The sequence below is a fragment of the Anoplophora glabripennis genome, unplaced genomic scaffold (assembly GCF_000390285.2).
Source record: "Anoplophora glabripennis isolate ALB-LARVAE unplaced genomic scaffold, Agla_2.0 scaffold531, whole genome shotgun sequence".
In the NCBI taxonomy this organism is placed as follows: domain Eukaryota; kingdom Metazoa; phylum Arthropoda; class Insecta; order Coleoptera; family Cerambycidae; genus Anoplophora; species Anoplophora glabripennis.
The window spans coordinates 312,227-324,802 of NW_019416608.1; the positions used below are offsets into that span (position 1 = coordinate 312,227).

A 12,576-nucleotide genomic window follows, 5' to 3' on the forward strand; every position below is an offset into this window, starting at 1 on the left:
ATTATTATATCGGACCGCTCATGAATCTGAGTGTTGGAAACTGTCTTAGGATTGCACTAGGAAGAAAGCTAATTTTGTGGCCTATTTTTATTCGTAATCCCAATTATTTCACCAACTTTGACGCCCCAAATTAAGAAAAAAAAATAATAAAATGACAAAAAAACCGCAATTCATAGGGCAAGTATGGAAATAAAAAATATATTTTTATTATTATAAAAAAATATTTTCTTGTGAAATTTAACTACCTGTTATTTAGCTATGACATTTTAATAAACAATTTCCGCAGTTTATAATGCTGAAAATTATGTTAAAAGGCCGACATTGTGAAGAATGTTTCGACCATTAGAAAACTAATAGACAAATTTTGACGACGCATTTGGATTTGTCATGCCAAATTATACAAAGTTAATTTATTACCAAAAAAAAAATTTTGGCTAGCTAAAACAAGAAAATTCATGAAAATTTCAGATTCTATCAACTTTGACAAGGTCATTTGAAGGTCAGGTCATAAAAATTCGCTAGAATGATAATTTACCCAAAATCTACATTACCTAAGCATTCATTTGACTCCTGGTTCATTTTTGCAATATCCATACACGAAAATAATGTCCCCGTATTCCTCATTTAAATAAATAAAAAGCATGATTTTAAAACAATGACCCAAAAAAATAAAAAAAATAACCAACTGTCAATGAATACAATTAATGAACTGACAAACAATTTTTTCCTAATTCCAGCCAAGTTGCTAATTATTAAATTACATATAGTGCAGTCATTATAGATTTTTTCATGTTATAAAATTTAAGGGATATCCGTTTGCATTACGACTTTGAGGGTAACGTATAGATTACTAAAATTGAAAAACCATACAATTTTTTGACAAGGACAATTTGTTTAATAATAATTATTTAAAAAAAGGCACTTTTTTAGTTTTTTGCATATACTTACAATAAAACCTACTGGATAAATTGCATTACTCATAAAAGACCGTTTGTAGAGAATGCACAAACCTACAAAATGGTTTTTGGAAAACCCTGATCCGACCATTTTTCGCCTAGAAAAGCCGGAAAAACGCTTGAAACAGACCATTTTTCAAAAATTCATATCTATGCTAATTATGAATATTAAGGGCTGATTTTTTGGGAAATGATAACCTGTGACATATACTTTCTACTGCCGGAAGGTGAAATTTGTCGCGTTAATAGTTTTTACACAATCGCATTATAAACAAATTATACCATAATTTTGCGAGTGACGCAAATATTGGCCAGGTGGTCGAATTTAAATTTTAAAAACGGTTTCTGAAAGTAGAGATTAAAAGCTACAATTTGTCTCTCTCACATTTTTATATAAATTTGGAGAATTTTATAACAATACTTATCGATATTTTTTTTTGCTATATTGACTGGGCTAATAGCCCTCCAGTCGCAACAATGTAATTTACTCTTTAGCGACTACCGATACGATCTGACAACTTCAAATCCCGATATTTCAAGAACCGTTAGGAATTCCGGAAAAGCGAATAGATTCATTTTTGCTTAAAATTGGTCATATAATTCATATACGAAGTATATCAGATAGTTCCGCGACCACAATGTATAAACCTTTTCCGGTTTAAAAAAAAAATTAGATACCTAAGGTATTCTAGCACTACGAATTATTATTAATTGTACTTATGAATTTATCACTTTTGACAACCGCTAATTATATTATTATGTTCTAATAATAAAATTATTCTGTTGTTTTAAAAATTACCGGAAAGATTTCATTTAATGAATAAATTTTGACATGTTGGATTTCTGTTTAGTGTTTTTCATAGGTGATTTTCATAAAATCGATTAATTTTTCGTTTCAAATTGTATATTCCTGACTCTTATTACATACTCTACAGGGTGTTTAAGAAAATTGTCAAGGGCATATTCCAATGTACAAGATAAGCAAAAGGGTAGTATAGGAAAAACTACAATTTTTGAGATATAGAGTGTCCTAAAAATATATTTCAACATGTACCAAAAATAAATTAAAAGCATACTAGGGACCTAGAATAATTACATGAATTCCTCATGAATTACATGAGGAATGGTTGTTTTTGCTTTATTTTTTGACTCTTTTTCCAATGTCACTGACAAAACACGAGCAAAATTATGTACGTAAAAAACTGTCATTTGGTGACTAGGAAATAGGTTAAAAATCCCGCGTCGAGTTTCTGCGATTTTTTTATTCTTATAATAGGTATTTTGTATTTGTGTAATACATAAATAAACAGAAACGAAAGATTAATATGCTCTTTACTTACTGCATGTCTTTTACCATTAGTTTTACCATAAAAGATTCAACAGATTTACTCACAGATAAACATTTCTTGATTTATTTAAATACGTATATAGCAAAGTGTTACTAATTCTAAACATTTTTTATGTGACACCTAACATTTTATTAATATTAACGTCATGAATATTAACAATTATTCTGATGTTATAAACTTTTTGTATGTATTTACATATTTAATAGATAACCATGAAGGATTGCCGTACAGGAACCGGCCACTGACTATTTATCAGAACTACAATCGTAGCGTTTTCGTTTGGACATATCCTATAACCTATTTAAAAGTGTGAAGAAATAGTTGCGTCAATCAGAAGCAAAAAGTACTATTAGTACTATTTATATGCTCGAATAAATATCAATTTTTGTTATTTTTTATAGACAAAAAACACGTTATTAAAAATAATTCAAAAGGGAATCGAGCTAGAATTTTTTACTCCTAATGGATGTGTCCACATACAACACTTTCTCAGGAAATCATTAACAGGGTACTAATGGGTCTGTTTAATAGCTACAGAGATGTCAAAGGAGCAGCCACGTTACTACAGTATAAAGTAGACCCAATTATTAATCTTACCATTGTGTCTCCCCTATGAATAAAATGGAACTTATAGAAACCTACACTGAAAGAAATGCGTTTTATTCTTTATTAGAATTCTATATACCATTATAAGACCATTGTATACTATATGTGACAGTTAAACAGGTGAATATTGGATATAAAACGCGTATTGCTAGCACAGTTGTATAGTGACTATAAACCTTATTCTTTATTAAATTATTGTATAACTAGTATACAACGTTTTTTATACCCTTTACGAAATAATAGCAATAACTGTTATTAAAGTGTTCCATATCGTTATTAGAACATCTAGTACTGGTTATAAGTTTTATAATAATAAATGTATTAAACTGTTGTATACTCTGTATGAGTTAAAAACATATGTCATTAAGTTTTCAGAAATTTTATTGGATAACTGTAATTACAAGCTAAGGTTCTAATGTAAACATACATAAAACATACTTTTAAGCATTAAAAATGATGACAAATCGCTCCCAAAACTGTCCAGTTTATTTTCTTAGCAACGATGCACCCGTATTTTCTTGTATTACATGAGAATTTGCACTATAACTCTTCCACCTTAAGAATGAAGCATCCCCAGAAAGGTTGAGCTTCTTTCCATATAATTTTATTTCCTCTGGTTGATTGACTTTATACCCATGCTCTTCTTTGTCACCGTTAACCTTCTGTTCCTCCATCTTATGTAAAACTTAACATCAGCGATTTCTAATAGGACCTACAAAATAATAATTTTTAAGATTTAGACAAGATTTACATTTGAAAAAACAAAACAATTACAAGCCATAAAACAGTTAGATACTTACATAATAATTTTCCATTTCACACAACGCGATATGATCATGTATCCCACAAAACATGTGCATATACTGTCCATTTTCATCAAACTAGACGTGTGTAAGTCGATGCACAGCGGACTGTCGGAAATTTTACGATTGTTGTATTTTCTCTTCTTGAGTAAAGATAATAAAGACGTTGTGGTTTTGTGTGTTTATTTTGACAATGATTGAACATGTATGGACAATAAAAGTGGACTGTATAAGATAGTTGAGTACCGTTCTGCTTCATGCATAGCATGCTACTGAAATCTTAGAAGGGATGAGCTCGTGCGGCGAACCCTAAATCAGCGGCTGGAATAGCCAGGTTTCTTATTGAGTCGGCGCACTTCGCTCTCGGGTCTGACATATGATTATTATTACAAGACTATGAATATAACTTAACAACGATCATAACCGATTATGCACCGAGAGGTGACGATCACTTAACCATTATAAGATGCGTTTTACACGTTAAAAACGGTAACATATTCAGTATAAGAACGAATAATTCAATACAAATTATATATAAGTTATATACAAATTCGGATACTGGTCTTTATACAACAAATCTTCCCTACTATACAATTGAAACATAAAGTCTATAACACCTAATAATGTATAAGTAATTCATTATAACTTTTATTTCATGGATGCATAAGGTGTATTAAGCACCTTCCAGTTAAACAGATTGAATAATGAGTATGGAGATGATTGCTTTTTTTTAATAAAAGTTGTACTTATATTGGTTATAAAAGTTTTAATATGCGCTATACACATTATTCTAGATAAACAGTTTAATAAGCCAATTTCTTTCAGTGTATAGGTACCACTAAATTGAATATTTCCGAATATCAAAAATACGTGTTTCCTATAACAATTCTAACCATTTTGTTTGAATTTAGTTTATTTGGCTATGAGGTTTTCATAAATCGAAGATAAAATACATTAATATTAAAAATTAAAATAACTTACGATAATTAAATACTGCCATAATTTGTTGAGGAACTTGGCTGAAGAAGATAAAAATCCATTATTACAATTTTCGTTGGTAATTGTAAAATATACAGAGTGTTACTTAAGTACGTAGCCAATCTTCAAGGGGTGATTCCGAGGGTGATTCTTTGAGTGATTCTAAGACGAAAAGTTTTAATAAGCATAGGTCCGGTAATATTTCGTTTTCAAGATACAGGGTGTCAAATTTTTTTAAAAAATCGTGTCTTCGTAAAAATCTTAATAGTTAATCCTTTAGCCGATTTTGTTGAAATTTAGCAGTGTTAGTTATGTTAGAAACGGCTAATTTAGCCCGAACTAAATTAAAATTATTAACTCCAGTGGCGTCCCGGAGGCACCTTTACCGATATTTTTGACAAAAAAATGTGTGCCACTGGGCTTTTTTAAAACTTTTATAATCTTTTTCGCATTAAGCAACTAAAAATACAATTATTTGGTGTTTGAATTTTTTTCTTATCTTACTTCCTTTTCGGAGAAAAAAATAAAAATAACTTTATTGCATGGACAACAAAAAACATTTTTTAATACTTAGATAATTAATAAAGCACAAACATTTTTTTTTCTAGCTTTTTTTTTATAAAAATGTCTAAGACTAGAATAGACTATTGATATGGAAAGAAATAACAGGTACACCCCAGTTTTTGATAGTGTGGTAGTTTTAATTTTTTATTATGTTCCAAAGACATGCAATAAAGTGATTGATTCTGATTGACACTGATTATTATTTTTTTTCCAAAAAGGAAGCTTGTACGAAAAAAATTCAAGAGACAAAAATGTTGTCAATTACAAAATATTTACTGAAACATATTAAAAATAGGGACCTACCTTATCATAATCAATAATCAATACTGCCATGTTTTTTTTTATGTAAACAATGAGTTTTAACAGTACTTCAAGGTAGTTCCCAAACCATCGTAAATAGCAATTGTTATGAAATGTATTAAATACTTGGGAACCCTGTCGATTATTTCAAAATTCGTATTTGCTCTACTTAGTCTTTTAAAACTGGGTCTTATGTGAGAATAAATTTACTAATCTAATCGATATTTCAATTGTTTGGTTCTATAAATACTGTACTATAAACATTCTATAAATATGTATATCAATAATATGTTCAAGCGGAATTCTAAAACGTGTCAGAGTTTCCACCAACAGATTCTCGTAAAAAAATTCCCCAAAACATTTTTTTCCTCATTTTGTTCTATAATTTTTTGCTTACGTTGCTTTTCTGCGACTCTGAATTTATATTTATATACTATCTACATATTCCATTTATCTCTAACCTTTTTAATACTCTTTTATAATTTTTTATTCACTTTCCATTTTATATAATTCTATTCAAATTATTATTATGAATTAATTTATTAATTAGTACCTTAAGTCTATACCCGTTAATGGACGTGAATTTAAAGTTGACAGTAATCTTTTATTAAAGTTAATGTTTTCTTTTATTCATTCCACGATGGCGTCTCTTTTTAGCGTTCTACTAATTACTCTTAATTGATGAACTTGTCGATTCATTAATAGAAAACATTCGTAGAATTACTTTAACTTCGATCACAATTCAAGAGTCTAGTTGCAAATTAGTGAAACAATGGAATGTTTTGTTGTATTCTTAATGTATTTCGGCAATTTTTAACTAAATTAATGTCAATGTATCAAAATTTACCTTAAAAGTTTTACAGACCAAGTGATCACAAAAGTATTCTAGCAAATTGTCTCGGTTAGTACAGTACCTGTAAAAAAAAACAGCTTTGTAAAGTTTTAGGATTTTTTTTCTCCTCTTTTAAGATTATAGAGGTGAGAAAAGTACAAGAGGGACAACAAGCATAATGTGGTAAACAAAAACTTGCTTGTATGTAGCAATCAATTCCATTAAAACATAAATTTGGTTTGAAAAATCTCCAAAATGAGTCATCTAATTGTTTCCTTAAGTACGAGCTTAAGCACCTACGAACTGTTGTCTTAATAGCTAAATTTTTTTTAATAATAATATTGAATGTTCAAGCCAGGGTATAATACAGCTTAATTTTTTATTAACACCAGTAATATTTTGGGAATTGGTGTAAAGAAATAACGAAAATTGTTATTCTCAACTGTTTTTTTTTTTATTTAACTGCATAAACATTTCGATATTTCCAACTTAGATACACAAAGTCATAAGAATAAATTTATATCTGAAATGCATTTATATGCAGTTTTCATCCAGAGAAAAGCAAAATTTGTACACTAAATTACACACCTTCATAATTAACTACTCAAATAACACATAAAGGCAGAGGTGAGGGGAGAGATGACGCATGCGCATATCGTACACGTGACGTAAATAATTATTTTTATTCCCAAACGTTACTCACTATTACCCAAAGCTTGTACACTAAATTACTTCTACCGTTTTCCCCTCGTTAAACCCCATTTTCATTGTTTTACTATGTTACAGCAGAAACCTTCACTGACGTTAAATACCATAAATTCATCTAAAAATTAACCTGGGTTTTCTATAGGAAGTAAATCAAGACTGTTATTCTAAAAAAAAGTATATCATTACAGTGTATGTTGCACCGAGTCACGCTACGAATATGCTGAACACATGGCATGGATTTACAACAAGTCCAAACAAGTTGAAAAATAAATAACTTAAATGTTTATACATCACAGTCATTTCAGTGATAACGACGTTTTATTTAGAAATTTAATTTACTTAAGCGACCAAGTTTCTCGTCAAGACACGCACGAATTAGATGACAATATCGAAGAAAATATATTTTCGTATTTTCTGGCTATGAATTTCTCTGGGAATTTCCTTTCGCCATTAAAATCAAGGGGTTGTTATTTAAAATGGAACCATTCTATTCTACGCTATGAGTCAATTCTAATAATATAAAGTAATGTTACAATCTATTTTCGAACACAAAAAAAAACCTAAAACTGTTTTGCTTTATTAATTGTTACTTTACACTTGATCGTGACGCATGACAAACTCGAGGACAAACTAATAGGTAGGTACTTCAAAAAGCACTCAAGTTATTTTAAAGGATAGATTCAATTAAGATAAGGATAGACAGAGACAGGGATGATATATGCAAAAAGCAGGAAAAGAAGTTTACAGGTATTTTCAATTTTAACCCTAAAATAAATATACCTAGGGACTTACTTGTCATAAAACAGTGTTATACCAAGCCCCTTAAGATATACGAACAATCAAGTTTTTCTATCATTAGACAACAATTCAATTACAATGCAAATAATATTTTTATTGATATTCTACCAGTACACCAGTTCTTAAATATTCAATTATTATTTTTTTAGTGATTAATAAACAATAACAAATGTATTAATTCCTTTTTCTAGTATTCTAGAATAGTATTTTTTAATAGTATTTCTAGTATTGTGAGCACACGCTATTTCCCTAACTGTTGACTTAATCAAATATTTTTACGATTATCCATAAAGCGACAAAACACCGGATACCTATGTGAAAATAAGTTGTTATCAAATCTATAAATCATAGTCAATATCGCTGATGAAGATTAGATAAGGATTAATACTTAAAAAATTTATTAAGGAAAAATATTTATGTTTCTAAAAAATTGTTGCATCCACAAATAAATCTACAGCTTAATCAATTACTTATTATTGACAGATATTTAGGTATGTTTACTCTAAGATGATTATAACCCTTCAATATAAATACTCAGGTAGGTACTTACTGACAAATTTTACACCCTTTTTGTGCCAAAGCGATCTTAATTTACCATAAGAATTACCGAGATTTATTAAAAATAAAGAAAACCAAAGTTATATTTGTGATCTTTCCCAGCTGACAAAGATACCTTACAATACGAGCTAATACCAAAGTTTACAGAATAAATATTCAGTAAACTTTGCTAATACTGTCTGCTTGATTATAAAGGCTCCGAGTAGGTACTCCGAGCTCGTTACCCATTTTTGTACACCATGTAGTACCTATATACAGGGTGATTATTCAAAAAAATTGGGAATAGATGCGGTATGAGAAATGGTGTCAATATCGACAAAAATTTGTTTTGTACAATCCTTATAGCTTCCGTGAAAAAAAATATTTATAGTTCGGGGCCTTCATAATCAAACTAAACTATACTATAAAAAGAGGAAGAGAGAGAACATGCGACAGAAGAGGAGAGAAGAAAACGACAACACATTAAAATACTGTTTTTCAATAAATATGACTGTATTTTTGTTCAAGAAATTTATAAAAGAATAAGAAATGCAAATTATGATATATGCAAGCTGTTTTATAAAAAACGCCCCAAACTGTAACTGTTAATAATTGTTTTATTTTAAAAATTAGAAGACTGTTATTAACGGCTTGACAAATACTACAATCCAGCACTGATTTTAATTTTTTTTTGCCATCATCAGAACGTTAGACGATTTTCAATTGTTTTTTCTTAAATGTCAAGTTATAATTTTTTTTGCCTGTTCGATAGAGTATTATTTTCTGCAGTCAACGATATATTACAACTTGATATTTGTTAAATATTTTGTGGAAAAACTAATTTTTTACAAAATTTATTAGAGAAATTGTTATGTCTAATTCACGGCAACTTCTGATAAAAATGTCAAATTGGTCATGAAAACAATTAAATTTAGAAGCATTAACTGTCACGTACGCGTCATTTCCTAAGCAAAATACGTATCAGTGTATTGTCAAGTGGTTATTAATTACAAAGAAATTATTGTAACTTAAAAAATATGAACACTAATGAACTGACCGATATTTTGCAAGTATACTTTCAATGTAATGAAAATAGTGCCCAAGCAGAACGTCTGTATGCAAATCGGTTTCCAAACAGGGATGTTCCACAGCATGAAAATTTAAAAGACTTGAAGACAATCTCAGAATGCATGGTGCTTTTAAAAAGCATAAAAATTCCCAACGCAATGGTCCTGTAGAATTAGACGTTTTGCTTAGTATAGAGGAAAATTCACAAGCTTCTACTCGAGAAATTGCAAGTAATATTAATTCTTCAAAAGACAGTTTACAAAATCTTAAAAAATCTTAATCATACATACCACAGAAAGTGCAAGTGTTAGAAGACTTCGATCGTGTCCGAAGGGAGCAATTTTGCCATATTTATTTAAATATGATACAAGACGCAGGATTTTGGAGAAAAATTATATGATCACTTTTTGGATACCTTACCGCTTGCAGAAGTAATAGGATTTATTTTCAACAAGATGGTACTCCCCCGCATAATGCTAGAAGAAACACTAACTGGTTAAATGCTAATTTTGATGAAAGGTGGATTGGCATGACTGGTCTTGTTCGATGGCCCGCCCGTTCTCCTGACCTCACCCCCGCAGATTTTTGGTTTTGGGGATATGTTAAAGATCAAGTATTTTTGACACACCCGGAAAATGTAGGTATTTTAAGAGAGAGGATTATAAACGTTTGCTCTGAAATACCTCCAAACTTAACATCAAATGCTACGTATGAAGTAGCCAGAAGATGACAATTTTGTATTTATTCAACAAGATAGAAGACAGTTCGAACAATTTTTATAATGTTATTTATTGTTACATTTTTGTTTTGTCGTTGATCTGGTATCTATTTGTTTTGCTTTGTTGTTGTTACTTTAGACATAGCATTTCTCTAATAAATTTTGAAAAAGAAAAATATTTTTTCCATAAAATATTTAACAAATATCAAGTTGTAATATATCGTTGACTGCATAAAAAAATACTCTACGGAACAGGCCAAAAAAAATAACTTGACATTTAAGAAAAAACTATTGAAAATCGTCTAACGTTCTGATGATGGCAAAAAAAATTAAAATCAGTGCTCGATTGTAGTATTTGTCAAGCCATTAACAACTGTCTTTTGTTTTTTTAAATAGAACAATTATTAACAGAGTTACAGCTTGGAGCGTTTTTTATAAGACAGCCTGTATAATAATGGTGAAAAGTTCATAAGTTTTATTATATTTAAGTAATAAAAAATATTTTTAGCGACGTTCGAAATTTAAACTCTTCGCCATACAATAACACGTTTTTTTCCAAGCATATGACATGAAAGGAAACGCACATCACAATTTCCATCCAGAGAGAACATAGCAATATTTTATCAGATAACGAATCAAAACTTGTAAAAATTATAATTTGATTTTCTAATGAGGTTTTCTACCTACTATTTTAGCGCCTACCCAATGATCTATAAGTAGGCAGACAGACAGAAAATTAAAAACGAAGCATAAAATCTTAGATAAAAAAAATACAAGCAAAGGCAAACAGACTGTTTCCGTGGGTAAATAATGCAACATTGGTATTTCCAAAACAAGCAAGAGGAGGCTGACTTTACCGGTTTCCGTGGGCGAAATAACCAAATTTTAAAAAAACAAAGCTAAAGAGCTGCAGCAGCAGGTGCAGAATGTATCCGAGCGGAACCAGCGTCATTATAATCAATTTAATTATCATCTGTCTTGTCCCAAGTTCTTAAAATCCTATGGTTGAAAAACGACACAAGCTGCACACACTATTTTTTTCTAGTAGAAAAATTGTATATATGTTATAAATTAAATTATAAACAATCTGTTTTAGACACTAGTGAAATAAACGGTATTATTTTAGCACAATTAGGTCTTATTTGAATAAAATTTAATATAAATCTAATCTAATCTACAATTTGAAATTTGTAGGTTGTGATGATGGCCAGCTTGCCATATTAAAGTGTAAACAATTTAGTAGTGAAAAAATAAGTTTTTACGTACTCTATAACAAGGGTAATAATAGTATTTTACGCAAGCTAAGCAGAAAAACGCGTTTTCAAAACTAACAGCGTCTACCTCTGGGTTTTTAACGCGGCATGACACACTTAGTACTTAGTGCATACTGCATAGGTGGCTGTGATGAAACTCTACATGAGCTGTCACTTTTCATTCTCATCCTTTTTCGACGGATTAAAAATGTCTCGAGATAAGATATGAAAACGATGACACTTTATCATAGTTTAAGTAAACGACAGGTCGGATTAAGTGTTTCCTTGTAAACAAACAAACTAATTAATATACGATCTACGCTTCCTAGAAAGTACCCAAACCAACGTAAAACTTACACAGACTTGAGCTCGCTTGCATACATAAACAACAAGACTTGTGTGCTGTTTCCAGTATTAAGTAGACATAACAGTTCACTGCACTGCACTTTTCTCGCGACCGAACACTATTTACGACCGTTTTTTTGCACTCGTACGGACACCAATATTACTATAAACCGATTTATGCAATGGTTCCAAAAACGAAGAGTCGTACGCGACGCTTTTGTTCACGTTGTTTCAACCGACTGAGCGAGCGGAGAGAGAAAACCGGCCCGACAAGCGAGTAGGCCAGGTACACAGGCATGCTGAGGCCGCACTGTTTATTGGTACCCGGCTGTGGGTTAGGTTAGTCACAGCCGCCTGCATTGGCGTGCGTGTGGATAAGAGGGCGCACATGTTGCTCCGGAGGACGCTCGAGAGCGTTGATCGCGTAATTAATAAAGATGTTAAGCGGTAACAGTACGGGACTGGAGCGGAAAATGTTACTTTTGATAATTATTTAGAATAACGAATAGCACGGACAGAAATTTACTTTACGCCCTATTTTCGAAGGTGCTGAACAGAAATTTTGTGCGGGCGAATCTAGTTTTCGAGAAAACAAAATATTTAAAATTATATTCTGTATAATATATAATATACTAGAAAATATAACTATTTACTGTATTATTACAGTATGAAAAAAATGTAACAAACATTTATTTATATAATAATTTTCGGGATACATATTTTTAAAAATTTAATGAAAACATGCATTTTTTAAATTTAAT

The 12,576-nt window shown here is 30.4% G+C and overlaps 1 protein-coding gene across 1 annotated transcript in view; it reads right to left on the reverse strand.

Moving 5' to 3' along the window:
* LOC108913559 (fat-like cadherin-related tumor suppressor homolog) overlaps nucleotides 1–12,113 on the reverse strand; it is a gene marked incomplete at its 3' end in the record, with an annotated part of 90,033 nt that extends 77,920 nt beyond the window's left edge. Inside the window, 1 exon segment of the mRNA XM_018719124.1 lies at nucleotides 11,828–12,113.
* Nucleotides 12,114–12,576: the final 463 nt, after the last annotated feature.